Consider the following 22,259-nt stretch of genomic DNA (forward strand, 5'->3'; position numbering starts at 1 on the left):
TTATCTGGAATCATACTGTCATTAAAAAATTTGTCCAGGGGATCCCTGGGTGGCTCAGTGGTTTGGCGCCTGCCTTTGGCCCAGGGCACGATCCTGGAGTCCCGGGATCGAGTCCCACATCGGGCTCCCGGCATGGAGCCTGCTTCTCCCTCCTCCTGTGTCTCTGCGCCTCTCTGTCTCTCTATGTCTATCATAAATAAATAAATAAATCTTTAAAAAAAAGAATTTGTCCAGCTCTGTTTCTTTTTCATTAGGGCAAGGCTTCTTCATGGATATACTCTTTGCAGAGTCATTTCTAAAATGAAATTTTATTTATTTTTTTAAGATATTATTTATGAGGGACACAGAGGAGAGTCAGAGACATAGGCAGAGGGAGAAAACAGGTTCCCCGCAGGGAGCCTGATGTGGAACTCAATTCCGGGATCCCGGGATCATGACCTGAGCCAAAGGCAGATGCTCAACCACTGAGTTGCCCAGGTGCCCGTAAAATGAAATTTTAATCTCTTTTATCAACACACCTCACAAGAAAGGATTACTACATATCTTTGACTCTTTAATTCAACTATGATATTGAATACCTATTAGGTCCATGACAACTGGCTCCCATTTGGACTAGATGAAGTACCTGGAATCTGGCTATGCTTACAATGCAAAATAAACAAGCTACAACTTCCCCAGGCTCTGTCGCTGACAAGGAGGAGAAACTCTTTGGTTGATCAGTGATGGCTGCAACCTCTGGAATAAATTAAGTGCCGCATAGATGCTGGATTTAAGATTATCTGGGAGCGGGATCCCTGGGTGGCGCAGCGGTTCGGCGCCTGCCTTTGGCCCAGGGCGCGATCCTGGAGACCCGGGATCGAATCCCACATCGGGCTCCCGGCGCATGGAGCCTGCTTCTCCCTCTGCCTGTGTCTCTGCCTCTCTCTCTCTCTCTGTAACTATCATAAATAAATAAAAAAAAAAAGATTATCTGGGAGCTTGAAGGACATTTTGACTATCACAAGAATAAAACACAGAGCTAGCTGCCTCTCTCTCTCTCTCTCTCTCTGTGACTATCATGAATAAATAAAAAAATTAAAAAAAAAAAACACAGAGCTAGATGTGTTAGGTGTAATGACTTTGCTCTCACTGAAATTACTCACAAGAGATAACTGTTCCATGAGGGGCACCTTGGGTTGGTGACTTCCTGCGTTGATAGGTGGAATGACTGGAGGACATCAGTTTTTACTGGGCACATGTAAGTGTGTACCACAACTCAGACCAATTTTGTCAACATTCAAATTAGCGCTGCCAAGAATAAGATCTTTCAATTAAACAGTTAAGAATGACTTGTAATTTGTTTATAAATAATACGTTTATGGTTGATATATTAAATGATACTATTAAAGACCTTGAAAATAGCCCTTTTCATAGGTAATTTATATATGTTCAACTTGAAATCCAATTTTCACAGAAAGTAGGAAAACATGTATTTCAGCCCAGTTTAAATTTTCACAAATTACACACTCGAAAGATCCAAATTACGGAGTAAGTGATAGAACGGTAAGTTACTCTGAATAGAGTGTTGGGTTGGAATTCAGAAATTCCAAGTTCTTGTCTTAGCTCTGTCTCTGATTTACTTCAATAACTTGAGCCTCAGTTTCTTCATCCGTAAAATGATAGGATTGGATGACATAGTAACCGCCATTTATTGAGCTATTACTGTGTGCTAGACATTGTACTAGAAGCTTCATGTACATGATTGTACATTTATTTCTCCCACTAATTCTTTAATAAGTGATGCTTTTTAATCTCTAATTCTGTACACATAAGGAAATGGAGGCTTGGAGAGATGAGGAAATTTTCCTAAGCTCACATGATAGTAGGAGGCAGAATAAAAATTCACTCTGGGTTAGATCAAGCTCCAGGTCAAAGCCTCACACATAACCACTATCTGATACTATTATTCTGGAAGGATCTCAAAGATTCTTCCAGCTTTAAAATACTCTTCTTCTATTTCTATGTAACATTCTATTTCTGGATGAATTGGGTTTCCTTTTTATCTGAATGTATTTGAACCAGACTGTGACAGTTAATTTCCAGTTCACCCAATTGTAATAAAAATGTGATCTCAAACCTATTTATTCAGTTATAACTGGTTCAGAACTAATTTTCAGCAAAATTAAGATATACTAGTCAAGAAAACAGATGGCCATTTGATTCCATAACTTATTCTCCAGTTCATTCTGACCACGTTACATTTTTTAGGCACAAACCCTGTTTAGAAAGTGAATTTTATACTGAAAGGGAAATTGACTGCTCTTGGCTTCTTTCCAATTAGTACAATCCTAACTCAAACATCCATTTCCTGGTCTCTAATCTCTTGACTCCACCCTGGTCACCACAAACTCTGTCTGACCATGTGGTCTGACTGGTTGTTTTAGTGATGGCGATTTCAATTCTACCCCAGCTCCTCTAGAAGGGAGGTTGGGATTCCAAGCAAATCTATCAATAAGTTCAAATTTAGCTCCTGAAGTGTTTCTCACTCCTTAAGGAACTGAGGGCTAGAGTTGGGAAGAAATGTAATTTATGGCCCATGGCCTTGTAGGGGCTCCAGATGATGAGGGCACAAATGAAGCATCTGGAGATACAGAACAGTGTAGAATAAAGGGTAAATGGTATGTTAGGAACTCGTAACTCCATGGTGGAAGTGAAGGTGGACAACGATGGTCAAGGACTGGGCTCCAGAAGAGAGAGAAACAGAGTAGAGGTATAGGCAAGACTTGGAACTGTTGGAGAGAAGGGGCTTTCCACTTAAGAGGAGGAAGAGAGCACCAGTGAGGGTGATAGATGTTCACTAAACTTGTTTGGTTATCACTTCATAATATATACATATGTGAAGTTATTATGGTATATGCCTTAAATTTATACAGTACAGTATTGGGTATCAATTATATCTCAATAAAGTTGAAAGGAAAAACAAACAAATAAGGCAACCTCAGCGAGGCACAAGGAAGGGAATGGACATGATATACTACAAAGCACCATGAAGAGACTTTCTGTGCTGAGCAGACTTCTACTTAAAAACTAAAGAATTCCCTCAGAATGGTTCCTTGTGAGCAGAAACCCCTCCCACCTTCTTTTGCACCTGTGCCTATAACAATGCTCAATACAAAATAAGTATTCAACAATATTTATTAAGTGAATAAATAAATCACTTATCTACTTAATACCTAAATGCTGTATTTCACGTAGGCTTATGACTCTCAAAGTATTGTCCCTGGAATATCATCATTGACTCCACCTGGGAACTTGCTAGAAAAGAAGTTCTCAGATCTTACTCCAGACATACTGAGTCAGACACTCTAGGGCTGGGGTCTAGCAGTCTTTAACAAGCCCGCCAGGTGATTCTGATGCAGGCTAAAATTTGAGAACCACTGATACGGGCCAAAGCTTTATCATGACAATTTTACTACTGCCTCTAATATTTGAGATACTCCTTCTCTTCCAAGCTTGGTTTAAAATGGAGGGAAATGGGATATTAAAACAAAACCAAAGGCACAAAAAATACTGGCAAGTAGGGTAAGTAGCATCTGAGACTCTTAAGGCTGATGTGAAATCTTTGTGTTTTAAAGAACACAATTGTCTAAATTCAAATAAATAAAACTTAAATTTATTCATTAATTCAGACTGTTACTTTAACTACTATGTGCAAGTATCTCTGACAGGAAGAGGAAGTAGGACATCAGGCTCCTGTAAGGCAATGCTACTCAAAAATCAAATGATGAGGTGCCAGTTAAGATGACTGTCTGACCCAAACATTTTCTCTGCCTTCCAAAAGCCAATAAAGTTATTGCAAAAGAGTAGCCCCATAAGAACAAAGAGAATAGGAAGAACACTAAGATGATACAAAAGATTTCAGTTAATGTCTGAAAAACTGAAGAGGAGAGAAGACTATAGACCCTTCTTGGACCATGTTGAGTATACTTGTACTCCTGTTGGTAAATCCTGGGGTGGGTTACTTAGGAACTGGGCCTAAAAGTTTAGTAAGCTCTCTCTACTCCAGAAGTTAATCAGGCTCCTTTACAAAATTTCATAGAATTAGAGAATTTGGAAGAGACATTAGAAAATACAATTCTAGGGATGCCTGGGTTGTTCAGTTGGTTAAGCATCTGCCTTTGGCTCAGGTCATGGTCTCAGGGTCCTGGGATAGAGCTCAGGGTCCTGGGATAGAGCTCCGCATCAGGTTTCTTGCTCAGCAGGGAGTCTGCTTCTCCTTCTCCCTCTGCTCCTTTCTCTGCTTTTGCTTTCTCTCCCTCAAATAAATAAATAAAATCTTAAAAATAGAAAAGAGAAGAAAATGCAGTTCTAAACACAGCATTGAACCAGTGAGGAAAATGAGGCATAGGGAAAATAAGACATTGCCCCCCGTCACCCACTAGTAGCTCACAGACATAAGGTAATAAACCATATCTCTTTTCCAGTACACATCCCATCATATTTCACCACCTGTGTTAGATGATCAGGATTGTCAAGGCTTCCCATGACTAAGTCCCCTTTACCTGTCCCGTTACCTATGCCTCTATCACACTGTTGCATGAGGCATGGAAGAAACTACTGAGCCAGGGGTCAGAAGACAAAAAGCTTCGGCTCTGTGCTTGAGTAACTGTGTTGATTCGTCTGCCTTGTACTTGTGGGGAGATGTGGTGTGTTAAGAAGTGCAGTGGGGCAAATGGGGATGGGGTTTTCAGGGTGGGGCAAGTGGGGATGAGCTTTTAATTTGTGTTTTTCTTTTTCACTTAAGAAAATAATGTGTGGGGGGATGCCTGGGTGGCTCAGAGGTTGAGTGTATGCCTTCAGCTCAGGGCATGATCCTGGAGTCCCAGGATTGAGTCCCACATTGGGCTCCCTGCATAGAGTCTGCTTCTCCCTCTGCCTTGTGTCTCTTGCCTCTCACTGTGTGTCTCTCATGAATAAATAAATAAAATCTCAAAAAAAAGAAAAAGGAAATATTGTATGGGAATATTATTCAGCAATGAAAAAGAGCAAGAAATCCTGCCATTTGCAACAATATGGATGGACCGTGAGGCCTTATGTTAAGTGAAATAAGCCAAACAGGAAAAATAAACACTATATTGTCTCACTTAAATATGGTGTCTAAAACAAAACAAAAGCAAAACAACAAACAAAAGAATCCCCCAAACTTACAGACACAGAGAATAGATTGGTGAGGGGATGGGTGAAAGGTGTGTCAAAAAGCACAAACTTCTACTTACAAAATAAAGAAGTTTTTGGGATGTAATGTACAACATAGTGACTATACTTACCAATACTGCATTGCATATTTGGAAGTTGCTAGAAGTTGATCTTAAAAGTTCTCATCTCATACACGAATTACTTGTAACTCTATGTGGGGACAATAACTAAGTATTGCAGTGTTCATTTTACAATATACACATACATCAAATCATGGTGTATGCCTAAAGTGAATACAATGTTATATGTTGATTATATCTCAATAATAAATTAATTAATTAATTGATGTATGCTCCTTAAATTAAATGAGAGCTATTGTGATAGTTAGTCTTTGATATTTGAGCATCCTTTGGTACTCATTATTTTGTGCTTTAATACCAGCTTAATATTCTTATGAATTGTCAGATAGTTAGGATTTCCTTATCCTTAAACAATCAATATTCCTTCAAAAATTTGTACATACTTCAAAACAGAAAAAAATTGAAAACATATGTAGCTATCAAAATAAAATTTCCCAAATTTTTAAATACTGGTTGCTAATGCAAATACTTCAAAATATTTGGTTAAAACCTCAATCCTACCATAATAAACTATCTTTAGAATTTAAACACTTAAAAAGAAGACATGAGTACTACTGAAATGATAAAAAGCTGATGTGTACCCTGATATGAAAAGTAGTTACTGTATTCTTAATACTTTAGATTTAAATACCATTATTTTATTTGCATTTCTTTCTAGGTTTGCCTTCTGAAAGTTACAGTAATTTTAGTGGGTTTTTTTGGTATACTTTTTTTTATTGGAGTTTGATTTGCCAACATATAGCATACACCCAGTGCTCATCCCGTCAAGTGCCCCCTCAGTGCCTGTCACCCAGTGACCCCATCCCCCCGCCCACTTCCCTTTCTACTCCCCCTTGTTCGTTTCCCAGAGTTAGGAGTCTCTTATGTTCTGTCTTCCTCACTGATATTTCCCACTCATTTTCTCTCCTTTACCCTATAATCCCTTTCACTATTTTTTATATTCCCCAAATGAATGAAACCATATGTTTGTCCTTCTCCGATTGACTTACTTCACTCAGCATAATACCCTCCAGGTCCCTCCACGTCAAAGCAAATGGTGGGTATTTGTCATTTCTAATGGCTGAGGAATATTCCATTGTATATAGAGACCACACCTTCCTTATCCATTCATCTTTCGATGGACACCAAGGCTCCTTCCACAGTTTGACTATTGTGGACATCAACTTCTTGCAAGATACATCTATGAAGGCAAGGGAAACAAAAGCAAAAATGAACTATTAGGGCCTCATCAAGATTAAAAGCTTATGCACAGCAAAAGAAACAGTCAACAAAACTAAAAGACAACCTGCGGAATGGGAGAAGATATTTGCAAATGACCTATCAGATAAAGAGCTAGTATCCAAGATCTATAAAGAACTTATTAAACTCAACAGCAAAGAAACAAACAATCCAATAATGAAATTTTAGTGGTTTTAATCTCATCTGACCAAAGGAGAAGAATCCGGGTACCGTGTCTGAGTAATCAAAGAATTGACATTTGTCCTGCTATAGCATCTAAGGTAGTTCTTTTTCTCTGTTTCTTTTTTTAACCAAGCTCCTTTTTATAAATATGCTTCACTTATTACAACATAGGAGTTCTAATTTTCTGTTTTCCATGTAGATTTAAATTTTTCAAACCTAGTGCCTTTCTGGAAATGATTTCTTCTTTAATTGGGCACAGCTAACAGTACTTCACACATTGTCTTGTCATTTGAGATATTGTGATTTGGCCTCTTGGCATTACTGAAAATGAATATAAACCGTACTTGAATATAAACTTTTTGGTATCTTATTGAATATAAGATTGCTATTTTATCATACTTAAAAGGGTCATCTAGAGCCAAACTTTGCAACCAGCCTACTGTGTGCCATTCCCCATTGCTACCAATGATTACAGGGTGCCAAGACAAAGACCCCTCTACCCTGAGCTGCTTGGATCCTCAGTGCTTGGGAGCCCTAGGGGAGGGCAGCCTTTAGTGTGCCATGAATTAATGTGTCATTAGATAAATGTTATCCCTCTCTCCATGTCCCATGAAATGAAAAATTTAGGAAGCACTGGTTGGCACAATTAATTTCCAGAGAGAGAAGGGATTGAGTCAGTGTGGTCAATGCTCCTTTCTACAAGAGGCTAATTCATCTTTGAATCAGCTTGGCCAAGGGAAGCCCCTTTAAGTTGGCTCTTTTGTCCTTTGATCATTGCCTCTGGCATTTTATAAAAGTTTGCACACTATGTGGCTGCACAGATTGTCCCAGACCCATCCTGACTTTCTCTGAGCCCCAAGACATGAAATCAGCTACCTTCCAAAGGATCTTGAGGTCCTTTAATGGAGGAAAGTGAGAGAGAGCCAAATCTGAGCATTAGCAATGCACAGTGAGAATGAGTGGTGAGAGTACTAAATAGCAGAACTGGATAATACATGTACATTGTTAAAGGAGGCATGAGTTCACATAGAATTTTGCACCTTGGTATGGTGTGTTTCCATATGCTTCTTTTCCTACTCCACATGGCCTTGTCAACCACTAATACTCCCTTTCTACATTGACAATAGCAGTGACAACATTCTATGATCCCGTTATCCCCCTCATCACCCAAAATTAGCATTTTGTTCTAGGTCCTGTGGGCTTTTTTTCTTTAACAAGTCAGTATTTCCATCTTTAATATAGGAGTGACTCTCCAACATAACAGGTAGTTGAACAGATTAAATGAAATAGTGTAAAAAGCCAAGCACCTAAAAGCTGTTTTTATTAACTACCTCTACTTTCCTATCATAGATGCTCTTCTCAGGGTTCGTAGAACACATTTATATTTTCCTGTTGCCTTATCTTTGCTCATAGTGTCCCTTCCTGCTAAAATGCCTCTTCTTTGTTCCTACCTGTTGAGAGCAGGCTCAGCCTAAATGATGCCACCTCTGAGAGCGTTCCAAGGCTTCCAGGCAGGATAAATCCTTTCTTTTCTGTGTTTCAGAAATGTGCCAATAATTCTGATTTTTAGAATCATTGAATCATGTGATTTGTGTGCACATCCCTCTCATCTAATAAGGTAAGTTTGTAGAATTCAGATATCATGTTGTATATTCAGATATCATATCTGTATGAGAGCCTCATACAGAGCCTTGCGTGAAATAAATGAGACGTTTACTGAACTGAATTGAATGTTGATTGATCACTGATTGTGCAATTAAACAAACTCAAAGAGCTATTGATGAGTAGGATGCATAATTATTTAAAACACTGGACTTACTCTGATAACACCACATATTCCTAGAACTGTAGAAGGGTGGACTTGAACTGTGGAACTGAATCACCCAGGAGACTCATTAAAACTACAGACATTCTAGGGCCACCTGGATGGCTCAGTCCGTTGAGCATCTGACTCTTGGTCTCGGCTCAGATCATGATCTCGTGGTCATGAGATCCAGTCCCATGTGGGGCTTCCGCTCAGTGAGGAGTCTGCTTAGGATTCTCTCTCTCTCTCTCTCTCCTCCCCCTCTCCTTCTCCCCAGCCTGCTTCTCTGCCCCCACCCCACCCCCCTGCCTGTGCTAAATAAATAAACAAAATCATTAAAAGAACCATGCAGACACTCAGACTCTGCCTGAAACCTAGTGAAGCAGAATATCTGGTGATGGAGCCAGGCAATCTGCATCATTGACATTCGCTCAGGTGGTTATTCTGCGCACCCTTGTTTGAGAACCACCATGTGGAAGAAACCCAGGTCCTCATCTCACCCACTGAAGGACTCCTACTCAGACCCTGACAACCCTCTGGACCTCATCTACACATCTTCTAGTAGCCATTTGTAAGCTCTTCAAACAAGGTGCTGCTGATGTGAAGGAAGGGAGCCAAGGTGTGTGTAGGGAAGCCAGGAAGAGGGCCTTCTGAATTCATAATGCTGTCTCTTAGTGAGATATGAGAATAAATCCCTCATAGAGCAGCTCTGTCCATGTAACTGAGGTATACTAAGATGGATGTGTCCAAGGGGAGGGGGGTGCCTGGGTGGTTCAGTAGGCTAAGCATCTGCCTTCGGCTCAGGTCATCATACCAAGGTCCTGGGGTTAAGCCCCAAGTCAGACTCCTGGCTCAGCAGGGTGTCTGCTTCTCCCTTTGCCCACTGCTCTTGCTATCTCTCTCCTCTCTATCTCTCTCTCTCTCTCTCTCCCAAGTAAAATAATTTTTTAAAGCATCCTTCTAAAAAGTGAATAAAATAAAATAAAAAAATAAAATGAAATAAAATAAAATAAAATAAAATAAATAAAATAAAATAAAATAAAATAAAATAAAATAAAATAAAATAAAATGAATGTGAGATTTGGCCCCAGAATAGGTAGATTGGATTCCCCACATTATTATGTGCTGGCTGCGTAACCAAGGTACACTAAGTAAGGCTCTCTTGAGTCTTTGGTTTTCTGTGAAATGGAAACGTGAGAACTTCCTTCCCTCTCAAGCATGTGATGAAGAGACAAGGACCTATGTAAAAATGTTTTATTAAATCTCAAAGTGGTCATTGTTTTTTATTTTCATCGCATGTGTCAGTTTAAAAGGTTCACTTACAGAGAATCTTTCACTTCTCCGAGCTTCTCCCTGCTGGGTGAGTGGACCGGAGTGCTGCTGTGCACTGTGCACACGGGGACCTACTCCCTGACTAGTCGCAGCACACGGAGGGGTGGCTGCTTGGGCCCTCTGCTTTTGGGCCATAACACAAGAGTTAAGCTACACATTTACATAGATGAAAATGCTCTCTGTGCCTCATGCCATGGTCAGGCCTCTGTCATCCACTGATACTACCCTGCCCTGAAGGGTGATGAGCTGTGCTGCCGTCAAAGGCCAGCGCTCACGTTCAGTTAGATTCAGAAGTGGTGGTTATGGGGCCATCCAGCTCAAAATGAGCACTTCTGAAATTACAGTAAAGGAGGTCATGTCATATTTGGAATTAGAACCAGCCCCTGTGATGTCTTTGCTCCTCTCCCTGCTGTGGGAAGCGGGTTGATCCCACTTGTCAGCCTCCTCCTTCTGTAGGCCCAGCGCCCAAGCACCTTACACAGATGGGCTCTCAGCATTCCACTGACTTGCTCAGCAGTGACCTGAACATGTACTTTTTATCCAAAGGAAGATTGTGGTCAAAGATACACTGCATTGGTGAATGAGGTGGTGATAACAATACTTCTCTGTGGAACTCAGTGTTCCACATAGAGTTGAGACAGATCTCTTGTTTGGAAGGATCTTCGACAGCCTAGCATTTTCCAAAGTGTATTCCATAGAACATTAATCATGTAAGTTACTCCCTAAAGGGGGGTGGTATTCCATTGTTCGATAATTTTAGACAACACTACCCATCCCCTCAAGACCTCCTGAGGTCTCAATGCAACATGGCACTTAAAGGCTCTCAGAAGTCCTGCAGTGGTCCAACTTACTGTTTTTATTGTTTGAGAGCCTGTTCATATTTGACACAACTTGGTAAATTTTGCTCTTAGTATATCAGTTTTCTAAAGTCTTACTGGAGTCATGTGGTTTGTGTGTGCAGTAAGGGAACCACATCTTCTTAGCCTTTTAACTGCCATTCATTGCCTGTGAAAATTTGTCTCTAGACTAACCTAATTCCTGACTGACTAATTTATGGTGACATTGTAATCTCTGATTGCCTTCATGTAAAACAGAATTTTTTTCTTCAACTTATTGTTTTTTTTTTTTTTTTGAGTAGTCAGTGATTTCTCATGTTTCAAACACCAAAAAGTAAGAAAAGGGGTTGAGTGAGAAGTCTCCCTCTCACCTAATACTCCATTCCTCCTCTGCTTGGATGCTACTTCCCATCACCAGCACCTCCAGAACTAACTGCTGCTTTTATTTTTTTTAAAGATTTATATATATATATATTTATTTATTTATTTATTTATTTATTTATTTATTTATTCATGATAGACATAGAGAGAGAGAGAGAGGCAGAGACACAGGCAGAGGGAGAAGCAGACCCCATGCTGGGAGCCCGACGCTGGACTCGATCCCGGGACTCCAGGATCGCGCCCTGGGCCAAAGGCAGGCGCTAAACCACTGAGCCACTCAGGGATCCTCTAACTGCTGCTTTTAATTCTTAGATAATGTTTAGGCACATCAATGCATAGATCTAAATCTAGATCTATAGTGAGTGTATGTGTTCTTTTTTTCAAAATAAGAAATGTTAGTTTAGTGGGGCACTTGGGTGATTCAGTGTGTTAAGCATTTGACTCTTGGTTTCAGCTCATGTTGTGATTTGAGAGTCATGAGATCATGACCCTGGAGTCAGGCTCCTCACTCAGCGAGGAGTTTGCTTGCTTGGAATTTTCTCTCTCCCTCCCCTCTGCCTCTCCCCCTACTCATGCTCACTTTCTATCTCTCTCTCTCTCTCTCAAATAAATAAATAAATGTTTAAGAAAAAAGAAATGGTAGCTTATAGTACGCATTTTTCACAGAGCAAAAATTATTTATTGTTCTCTAAATGGCATAAAAATCACAAAATTGGATTCTGCTTTGAAGCACTAACTTGCTCATGTGGAGATAAGAAATGTACTTGTGGAGGCTGAGAAATCTTGGGAGTGGAAAACCAGAGACTTCTACAGGCATGAGGCTCCATTAGGACTTGCAGCATGTGTCAAGTTTACAACCAAACTGAATTGCGAAGACTCCTCTTACCTTGCTGTGTGCAGATCCCTCCCGGATGCTCTGTTGCTGATAAGAAACATGCATCACTCAAGTGAAAAAAAAAAAAAAAAGAGGTAAAGTGCAGAAGGAGATTTGTTAAATGAAAAATGTAAGTATCATTAGAAGCCTAGCAAGTAGGAGGCCGGAGAGAGGGAAAGCGTAGCCACAGATGACACGTGAGGTGAAATATTCAGTAACAATTGCTATTTCTTTTTGAATTTTAATTTTTTTAAAGATTTATTTATTTATGATAGAGAGAGAGAGAGATTGAGAGGCAGAGACACAGGAGGAGGGAGAAGCAGGCTCCATGCAGGGACCCCGACGTGGGACTCGATCCTGGGACTCCAGGATCGTGCCCTGGGCCAAAGGCAGGCGCTAAACTGCTGAGCCACCCAGGGATCCCCTCTTTTTGAATTCTAATCCACTGAGGCCATGAGATTTGTCCTATCATTCAAGGCAGTATAACAAGATGGTTAAGAGGGTTTAAAGTCAATTGGGACTGTTTTCATGTTCCTAGTTCTGCCCCTTACTTTCTGTGGGAACTTGGGCAAATTACCTAATCAGGCTTTGCCTTGATCTCTTCATCTGTAAAATGGGCCGGGAAGTACGGACCTCATGGGACAGTTGTGAAGGATATGGGAGATCATGCCTATATAGAACGTAGCCAGGAGCTTGACCCTATTGGATTGGTATTTGCTGAAGAGGTAATTTTTAAGAGGACTTGTATCCTTAATCCATCCAAGTTAACAAGCCGTTCACTTAGCGACGCCTGGGTGGCTCAGGGTTTGAGCATCCGCCTTCGGCTCAGGGTGTGATCTCAGTCTGGGGATTGAATCCCACATCAGGCTCCCTGCAAGGAGCCTGCTTCTCCCTCTGTCTATGTCTCTGGGTCTTTCATGAATAAATAAAGTCTTAAACAAAACAAAAGAACAACCTGTTCACTTAAAAGTGCAGATTGAGAGCAGGTTATTTCTGGACAGAATGGTTAGTTTCTACCTGAATGCTCTGATTTTTTTTTTAAGTGATGCTTGTTGCTTTCCCTTTACTAATGCCTTAGAAAGTTCTAAGATGAGATGCCTGGGAGGCTCAGCAGTTGAGCATCTGCCTTTGGCTCAGGGCGTGATCCTGGAGTTCCAGGATGGAGTCCCAGATTGGGCTTCCTGCATGGAGCCTGCTTCTCCCTCTACCTGTGTCTCTGCCTCTCCCTCCATGTCTCTCATGAATAAATAAATAAATTCTTAAAAAAAGAGAAAGCTCTAAGTTATCCAGTAGATTTGGAGCCATCTGGGTGTTTGAACTACTGAAAGACAATTTCAGTTCTGATGAATTGACAGTCGGATTCTTGCCCTTTACCTTTGTCCCTGGAAATGGGTTAGTGGTCCAGTCCTCTCACTAATTTGTAGGAATGACTGAGAGAAAGATTCATTTCAAATATTATCCATTAGCTCAACAGAAGCTGTGTTGAATCCATGTTCTTTACATAAAGTAGAAATGATACTTGGAAAGTACCAGTCTGAAACCCAAGTGTGTAATAAGAACCACATTGCTGATGTCAGCAGCTAGGGGGCTGCAGCCTGTTGAAAATCCTTGGGACTCCAGCATCTGCCCATATTTATAACATTTTTGCTTTTTTGCCCTTGAAATGACACATCATCTTAGAGTTTCAAAGAGATTTCCAAATCAGAGAGGGCTGAGCCTATGTAAGAGCTGATGGAAGAGTCATGGCATTAAGTGGCTGTCACCCAACAAATGAGGAATAGAGTTACTTCAGAAACTCGAATCCACAAATTTCTTTAGAATTGAGGGCTCCAGACAGTTCTCAGACACTGAAATGAGTCCAAGTCTCTGGAACCCACCCCAGTATAAGTGAAGGAGGGGAATTCTTTCACGTGTGGCCAGGGCAATAATGCCTACCAAACATTTCCAGGAAATGGGCAAGCTGTGGGTCACGTTATTAAATGTAGGTGTACATGTCTCATTGGGGCCCACAAGATAAATAGTATGAAAAATAGTACTTAATATCTCTCTGGGTGATTCCGTTCTGGAAACAGCTAAATGACATGAAAATTGTCATCTGTTATGGATGAGAATAATAAACTCTCAGAGTAATTTTTATCCTGAATTCAGATCCCGTCTGCTGCTCCCCCCTCCCCTCCTTTCCACATGCTGTAATGGGATAAATGATGTTTTCAATCAGGGAGGGATGGGAGAAATTAAGAAGCTTCAGGAAAAGTATATCCTGAATTTCCAAAAAGCTGTCTAGGTCATTCCGGAGTCTAGTCAGAAAGTGTATTCATCCTGCCTGGATATTTCCACTGACAGCGGAAGAGAGGAGGGACAGCTGGAAATGATTACACTTGTGACCCTTTCCCAGAGAGAACCTAACGTCGAAGGTACTTGGAGGCTCACAGCTTGTTACCATTTTGCCTTTGTTTCTCTGGGTGAGCAGTCATGCTGAATGAATTTGTGATTCACTTAATAAACACTTGGGGGAATGATTTCTGGCTTCCCTGAGCCATGTTTTTTAATCTGGTCTACACCACCCTTCAAAATATGAAAGAAAAAAAAAAAAGCCTTAGAAAACCAAATGACTGTCTTTTCTCAACATGAGTGAAGAATGTTTTCATTCTGTTTGTGTTGTTACAGAAGAAGGTGTGGGGGGGCACCTCAATTAGATGTCAGCCCTACCTGCCTGTGAGGTGTTTGAGAGAATTACTACATTTCAAGTGGTTGGGAAAGTCTAAAAACTCTAGAAATGTAAAGTCATATTATTCTTGTCTATTTGGTGAGCCTATCAGACCTCATCTGTACTACTTGACTAGTTCCCCCAGAACACTACTGGAAGTCCAGCAAATACATTCCCTCATGCCCTCAATGAGGCTATCTGAAGTCCTTACCTTACAGGTGTTACCTTACAGGTGTTCTTTCTCATTGGAGCCTATGTGATCTAACCATTGTAGAATCTTTTTTAAAAACTCAAACAAGCAGAGAAAAAAAATCAAACAAGCAGAGAACATATATTTTGCTCACATCAAACTGAAGAATCTGCTTGGCCCAGTCAGCTGACTTCTCTCAACATTTATACACCTACGTACATCATTAACCTTGGAATGAATCAATTGTTCAAGGATAGTGTAGTATTGCCAAATAGCCAAACAACGTTTCACTATAGGTTATAGCTACTGAACCTGCTGCCAGGAGCAATACATCCCATACCTATTTCACTTAAGATAGTGGAAAGGAAAAAATGAGAATGTCCCAGCGTCCTGAGGCTTCTCTGGGAAGAAGGTATTGCTGACTGTGCCTGCAGCAAGGTGTTTGTGGACATGGGGTTCCTGGGCAGGGAGAGTTGCGGGCTTGTTTCAGAGATTTCTGGATCAGTGCAGAGAGACCACGTGCATGCTGACGGCATACATCACATGAGATTTGATGGCCGTCGAAGCTTTATATGCACAATCACTGAACAATGGTTTTAGTTTAGCAACTACAAGATAGCACTGCCCATAAGTTAGCTTTTGGTTTTGAAATATGTTTCAATCATCTTCTAGAACTGACCACATTAGGCTTTGCTTTAATTTCTCATCTACTACTCAGAGCTCTTTCATCTTATTTCCTTCTATCCAGGATCCTTTTTCTCCTGCTATAGCTTTTTTATGACTTTCTATGATTTTCCTTTTACTCACCTGTCAGTCCCATTGTTCACCAAGTAATCCTCCAGAATTTTGTACTAATTATAGAGTGCAGTAGTGATGGTAGCATAATATTAAATAGTATTATTTGTTAATTTATTTGCTGTAATTTATTTTTACTGTTATTTACCATAATAATAGTAAATTGTAGTAATAATAATGGAACACAAGCAGCTGTGAAAATAGCTTGTTTTCACCTTCCTAGTATCAATTTCTCCTTCTGAAAAAAAAAAAAAAAGCAGCTCTTCCATTTCCATTTGGAGACTTGACCATTCTTATTCTCAGTCTATGTGGACATAGGATCCAGATCTGGCCAACCAGAATATTCCATCCTCCAGCCCCAGTGACTGACTCACAGCTGGACATGAGATCCAACCAGGCCAATGAAATCTCATTCCAGGAGGTTCTCTTGGTGTCTCTTTCTCCTGTGGCTGCTCGGCTGGGAGGATGGCTCAGCACCCATTTTGTCATCTCATGGGGGATAGTCTGAGGATGAAAGCAATCAGAGGAACATAAATACAAGTGATTTAAACTACAGTGAGGACCTTGGATGAGCCATAGATCCAGATGCTTCTGAAACCAAAAACTTTTGTTTAAGTGAGGTTTAGCTGGGCTTCTGTACAACCGGAAGAATCTTGACAATACAATGGAAGCCATGTCATGTGTTGAGCACAGTTTGTGCACCAGGCACCTGGACAGGCACTTTAATAGACATCCTCTCCTTTAATCCACTCAGTAGTCCTATGTTTGTTCTCACTGTATAGATAAGGAAATAGATTTAAAGAAGTTAAGCGACCTGTCTGAGGTCCTACAGCTGGTAAGGAACACCAAAACCTCTGAATTGATAATATTGATAAGACTGACTTCAACAAGAAGGGCCTGTGACATCAACTCAGAGAAACATTCACATGGGAGGGCTTCGCGAGCTATCACTAAGGCAGTGAGAGCATGAATTTAGGCATGTTGGAGCCTCAGAATCTTTACTCAGCCAGTTTTGTCAGAGCTTACAGTGGATGAAACGTAAGCCAGACAAAATGCTGCTCACTTGGCCATGGGGCTACTTAGATCCTGGGATTGTTCCCAGGGAACAGGAGTGAGGGCAGTCAGTTCCCGGGCTCCTGTGAAGAGACAAGCATGTTTTCAGCCTATGTGTACTATAGTTCCTTGCCACCTGTAAGAATTAAGCACCTCCTGGAAAGGGTCTTGAGATAGACCCAGAGGGGCTTAAGTGGTTGGTGAGAGGATGAGGCAGACGTTGACCCCAGAATCCATTCGGCCAACATTTGTGGCTTATGATCCATTTGTCATGGTCTGGCCCAGGGCGAGGTGAAGTCATTGTGGTTGAAGGTGAAAAAGGATCCAAGCATATTCATGGTGCCCAGCTGGGGCGTGTTTGCCCCCCGTCCATTCTTTGCCTTTCCCCTGCCCTGCCCTGCTTCGAGGGGGACTGCCCCGTGGCGGCCTTTCCAGGCTCCTGTTTGATGGCTCCTGGGTGCCTGGTGTGGTAATGGCAGGGGCAGCGCCCCGGAGAGAAGCATGGGGGTGAGGGCAAGACAAGGGGTTTCTTCCTTGAGTCTGCAGCAGTACCTGCCCTCCTCCATGGCTGGGGCCTTCACAAGACACACCCAGCATAGTTCCACTTCTGCCTCCTAACCCCAGGCCCTGGACTTCTGGAAATGTGGCCTTTGTACCTTCGATCCAGGGGCTGGTGGAGGCTTCTGGCTCGCGTTGTCCTGTCCTCCTGCCTCCGCTCTTCTATCACCTGTTTAGCCAACCCAATATTTCCTATTTTCCTGGTTAGCCAAACATCCAAAATAAAACCACTTCCTGAGGGTGAGGTTACCCTGCATTTGGGTGCCCTTATGTAGTATGTGCTTAAAAATAAGTTGGTTGCTTAGTAGGTTGGTATGCAGTCTCTTGCCAGCCTCATCCATCCACTGTACCCTCCGTCTCACGGGTCTGCCCAGCGGGGTCAGGGAGCCTGGCTTTCAGCCTCCTTTTAATGGGCTGGCCAGGCCCCTACTTCCTACTTATTCCTTTGCAGGCTACTAGGAGCTGAGCCACAAGAATCATTCCTGAAAACCTTTTCCGTCTTCTCAGTAATCATATTAAATATCTGATTTTGTGTGGGCTGCTCAGAGAAAACATACTTCCCTTTTCACTACAGGCAAGGCATCTCCACATGACTCCTTGCTGTGATTGCTTTTCTTCCCCCTTTTTTTCTTAATTTAAGAGACAAGTCTGACTTACCCTGAAAACAATGATTGTGGTTAATGGACTTAGCATACGGATTCCCATTAATGCAGCAAATTCAAGGAGTAGGTTTTCATTTGAGTGGAGGTGAATCACAGAATTCTTATACCATGGTATTGAAAAACATCCATTATTAAATAAAAACCATTTCCCTTGAGCCATCTTTTTTGTAGTAAAGTCAACCTAAATTCTTGTTTGCGCCTGAAAGAGTCAGGAAATTTATCTTTAGCCACAGCTTATACATTCGCCTGCCCTTGATTTCAGAATGCCATGTTTCCAATCCCAATCTTTCTTGCTGGCTTATAGGAACATCCTTTGCCTCAGAAAGAAACCCAGAAGGTTCTGCATGGGCAAGTGGGGTCAATGGCACAGCTGACTGGAGCTCTGTGAGCCAGGGGTGCTCACATTGGTACAGTGTTTTGTTGGATCTATCATCTGCAACTGGGGTTGGCCAGAGTGGGAGAACTTTGGGGAGTACCCACAGGAAATAGATATTTCCTGACCAGCTCATCCCTTGCTAACTCTCCAGCATTTTCTTGTCTACAACTAGAACATTTTGCCTTGTATGTTCCTGCCCAAGGCCTCTCGAGACAGTGGGCGGGATTTTTTTCTTTCATTTTTCAACTTGTGCCAAATGTGTCAGGAGTTAAGTCCATAATGCATAGATCTTGGCCTCAGATCTCTTTGGGATGTGGCCTCTCTATTTCTGACACAGGTTGCACAGTAACCAAATGTGTCTGAAAGTCTGACCCTTTAAGAATTCTTGGCTTGGGCTTCTGTAGAAATGAAAACCCTGTTAAGAGGAGACTGGGAAGACAAGCCTGACAAACTCTCCCATCTCTATGACCTAAGTAAGGGTGAAAAGAGAGCAGAAGCCATCCAGATTTCATGTCCATGGAGATGACTAAAATGAAGCACCCTCAGTCTCTAGCTTTTACTTCTTCTCAGGCTAGGTCCTCTAGGCAGGGCCACCACATCTGGCTGAACAGGTCAACTTCAGGAAGCACCGCTCTATGCAGGGTACAGTCTGCCCAACTGTCTAGGGTGGCCCTCCCTCCCAGGGGCGTGAGGCTTCCATGGTTTCTCTTGCTACACATGGACCTAAACATAAAATGTCTTCTCTCTCTTAGCCTCTACTTTCTCTCAGTGTAAACTATTCCTGTCAGGCCTCAGTGTCTTTGCCTTAAAAGAAGAGGATTCCCTACCTCAGAAATCTTTTATGAGACTGAATGAGCTAGCAAAAAAAGGGATTTACATTACTTGGGGAAAGTCTTCCCCAAAGACAATGTAGTATTATTTTCAAGTTGGCACTAACAAAATTACTCTTTGGGAATGAAAAATTTAGCCATATGAGCTAAACTAACTTATTCCATGTGCTGGGATGACCACGGAAATTAATAAGGGCTAATGTGCCCCAGGGTCCCCAAGCAATAAGGCTGACCTCAAATCAACCATGCTTTGGAAAATTAGGGATTTTAAGTGGCCTTGAAATTATTATTACCCCTCTGTACTAATACAATCCTTGAGTTGAGAATTGTAACATTCATTATTCTTAGCGTCAGCCTCATTAGGAAATGCTGTAGGTTATAGGAAAAGGTTGTCTTCAAAGAACCAGATGGGCTCAGAGAGAAGGGATGGGGTTGCAGCACGAGAAAACCAATGAGAGATCCCTGGGAGGAGCAACTGCATTGGCTCTGAAGGGAAGAATCTGGCAGCTCAGAAGCAGATAAGACAGACGTGAGAGATCGCATGGGCAGAGAAACAGTTTGATGTGTTAGTGGAATACACAATTGATTGGAATGGAGATTGCACTTTTGGAGAATGAGAGATAGGGAAGTGTGGGGTGGAGTCAACACAAACCAGAGACCATAGAGGGCTAAGAAAGCGCCATGAAACCTGGGCTTGGTACTTGGACACACTGAATATGTACTTTTTAAAAAAGATTTTATCTATTTATTTCATAGAGACGGAGAACACAAGCATGAGCAGGGACAGGGACAACGGGAGAAGCAGCCTCCTTGCTGAGAAGGGAGCCCAACATGGGGCTTGATCCCAGGACCCTGAGCCAAAGGCAGAGGCTTAACCAACTGAGCCACCCAGGTGCTCCTACTTTTTTTTATTTAAATATTGTTAGTTAACCTCCTGTGCAATATTGGTTTTCAGAGTAGAATTCAGTGATTCATCATTTACATACAGCTCTCAGTGCTCATCACGAATGCCCTCCTTATACTCTTCACCTATCTAGCCCAATCCCCATCCACCCCCCTCAATCAACTCTCAGTTTGCTCTTTTTTGTTAAGAGTCACCTCTCTCCTTTTCTTCTTTCCCCCCTTCCCATATGATCATCTATTTTCTGTCTTAAGTTCTACATATGAGTGAGGGACACCTCGGTGACTCAGTTGGTTGGGTGTCCAGTTCTTGGTTTCAACTCAGGTCATGATCTCTCCATCGTGGGATCGAGTCCCAAGTTGGGCTCTGTGCTCAGCATGGAGTCTGCTTCAGATTCTCTCTCTCTCTCTCTCTCCTTGTCTCTCTCTCTCTCTCAAATATAGAAAATCTTTAAAAGAAAATTCCATATATGAGTGAAATCAAATGGTATTTGTCTTTCTCTGACTTACTTATTTCACTTAGCATAATACACTGTAGCTCCATCCACCATGCTGCAAATGGCAAGATTTCATTGTTTTTGATGGCTGAGTAATATTCCATTGTATATATACACCACATCTTCTTTATCCATTCCTCAATCAATGGACATTTGGGCTCTCTCCATACTTTGGCTATTGTTAATAATGCTGCTTTAAATATCGGGTGCATGTACCCCTTCACATCTGTAATTTTGCATCCTTTGGATAAATACCTGGTAGTGCAATTGCTGGATTGTAGGGTAGTTCTATTTTTAACTTTTTGAGGAACCTCCAAACTGTTCTCCAGAGTAGCTGCCCCAACAATGGTGGTTTGCATTCCCACCAACAGTGCAAGAGGGCTCCCCTTTCTCCACATCCTCACCAACACCTGTTGTTTCTTGTGTTGTTAATTTTAGCCATTCTGACTGGTATGAGGGGATATCTCATTATAGCTTTGATTTTCATTTCCCTGATGATGACTGATGAGGAGCAATTTTTCATGTGTCTGTTAGTCTTCTTTGGAAAAGTGTCTATTCATATCTTCTGCCCTTTTCTTTTTTTTTAAATTAATTAATTTATTTATTTATGATAGAGAGAGAGAGAGAGAGAGAGAGAGAGAGAGGCAGAGACACAGGCAGAGGGAGAAGCAGGCTCCATGCACCGGGAGCCCGACGTGGGATTCGATCCCGGGTCTCCAGGATCGCGCCCTGGGCCAAAGGCAGGCGCCAAACCGCTGCGCCACCCAGGGATCTCCTTTCTGCCCTTTTCTTAACTGAATTATTCATTTTTTGAGTATTGAGTTTGATACATTCTTTATAGATTTTGGATACTAACCCTTTATCAGATATGTGGTTTGCAAATAATCTTCTCCCATTCCTTAGGTTCCCTTTTAATTTTGTCGATTGTTTCCTTCACTGTGCAGAAGCTTTTTATCTTGATGAAGTCCCAATAGTTCATTTTTGCTTTTGTTTCCCTTGTCTCCAGTGATGTGTCTAATAAGAAGTTGCTACCACCAAGGTCAAGGAGATTGCTGCCTGTGTTCTCCTCTAGGATTTTGATGGTTTCCTGTCTCAGAGTATGTACTTTCTGTGGCCATCAAACCAAGTATGTGGGGAAGAACCTGTTCCCTCAACCAGGTCACAACCTTAGAGAAAATTAAAACTTTTTTTTCCTGCACAGTCTGGTGCTTCTCTTTATATATAATTTCCCATGTGGGGACACACAGCTTTGCCAAATAAACAGTCCTTACCTAAGGGGTGTTCAGACTGGAACATGTTTTCAAAAATGTGTCTCCCAACAAAGAAAACAAACTATCCTAAAACTGGCATCCTTCAAATTAGAAGCCAAAGCAAGTTGCTGTAATGTATTTGTCATCAATAACTCACACTGAAACCAGAGTTTGGGTTTGTTTTTTTAAAGCTTAAGTCCTCAAACTCTCTTTTCAGGTGTCATTGAGCATTTAGTCAGAACATAGACCTCCCTGAGATGAGGGGAATGTTGGTTTTCTGAGGCAGCACCTGACTGCCACTGCAGCGTTAGCAGCCATGAGGCATGGACTTCATTGTGACCCTTGGCCAGTCCTCAAATGGGGAGACCACTGCTTCTTTCCAAGGGAGCTAAGGATAGTAATATAAAGAATATGCTTTTTAGTCAAAAATTCATTGTTTGCAAGGAGAGGAAACTCAAGCAAGCTTAAATAAAGGTTATAAAAGTATTGAGATGTTGT

At 41.6% G+C, this 22,259-nt stretch overlaps 2 long non-coding RNA genes across 2 annotated transcripts in view; one reads left to right on the forward strand and one right to left on the reverse strand.

The window, feature by feature from the left end:
- LOC144312241 (uncharacterized) overlaps positions 1-22,259 on the reverse strand; it is an 84,353-nt gene that overhangs the window by 40,875 nt on the left and 21,219 nt on the right. Inside the window, exon 3 of the long non-coding RNA XR_013377736.1 lies at positions 6,305-6,495. This is a non-coding gene — a long non-coding RNA (uncharacterized LOC144312241). The remainder of the gene's footprint in view (positions 1-6,304; positions 6,496-22,259) is intronic.
- LOC144311808 (uncharacterized) lies at positions 10,454-21,709 on the forward strand. Its single transcript, XR_013377321.1, has 3 exons — positions 10,454-10,562; positions 19,871-20,006; positions 21,518-21,709. It is a non-coding gene; the product is annotated as an uncharacterized LOC144311808 (long non-coding RNA).

Source organism: Canis aureus, chromosome 4, assembly GCF_053574225.1.
Source record: "Canis aureus isolate CA01 chromosome 4, VMU_Caureus_v.1.0, whole genome shotgun sequence".
Lineage (NCBI taxonomy): Eukaryota > Metazoa > Chordata > Mammalia > Carnivora > Canidae > Canis > Canis aureus.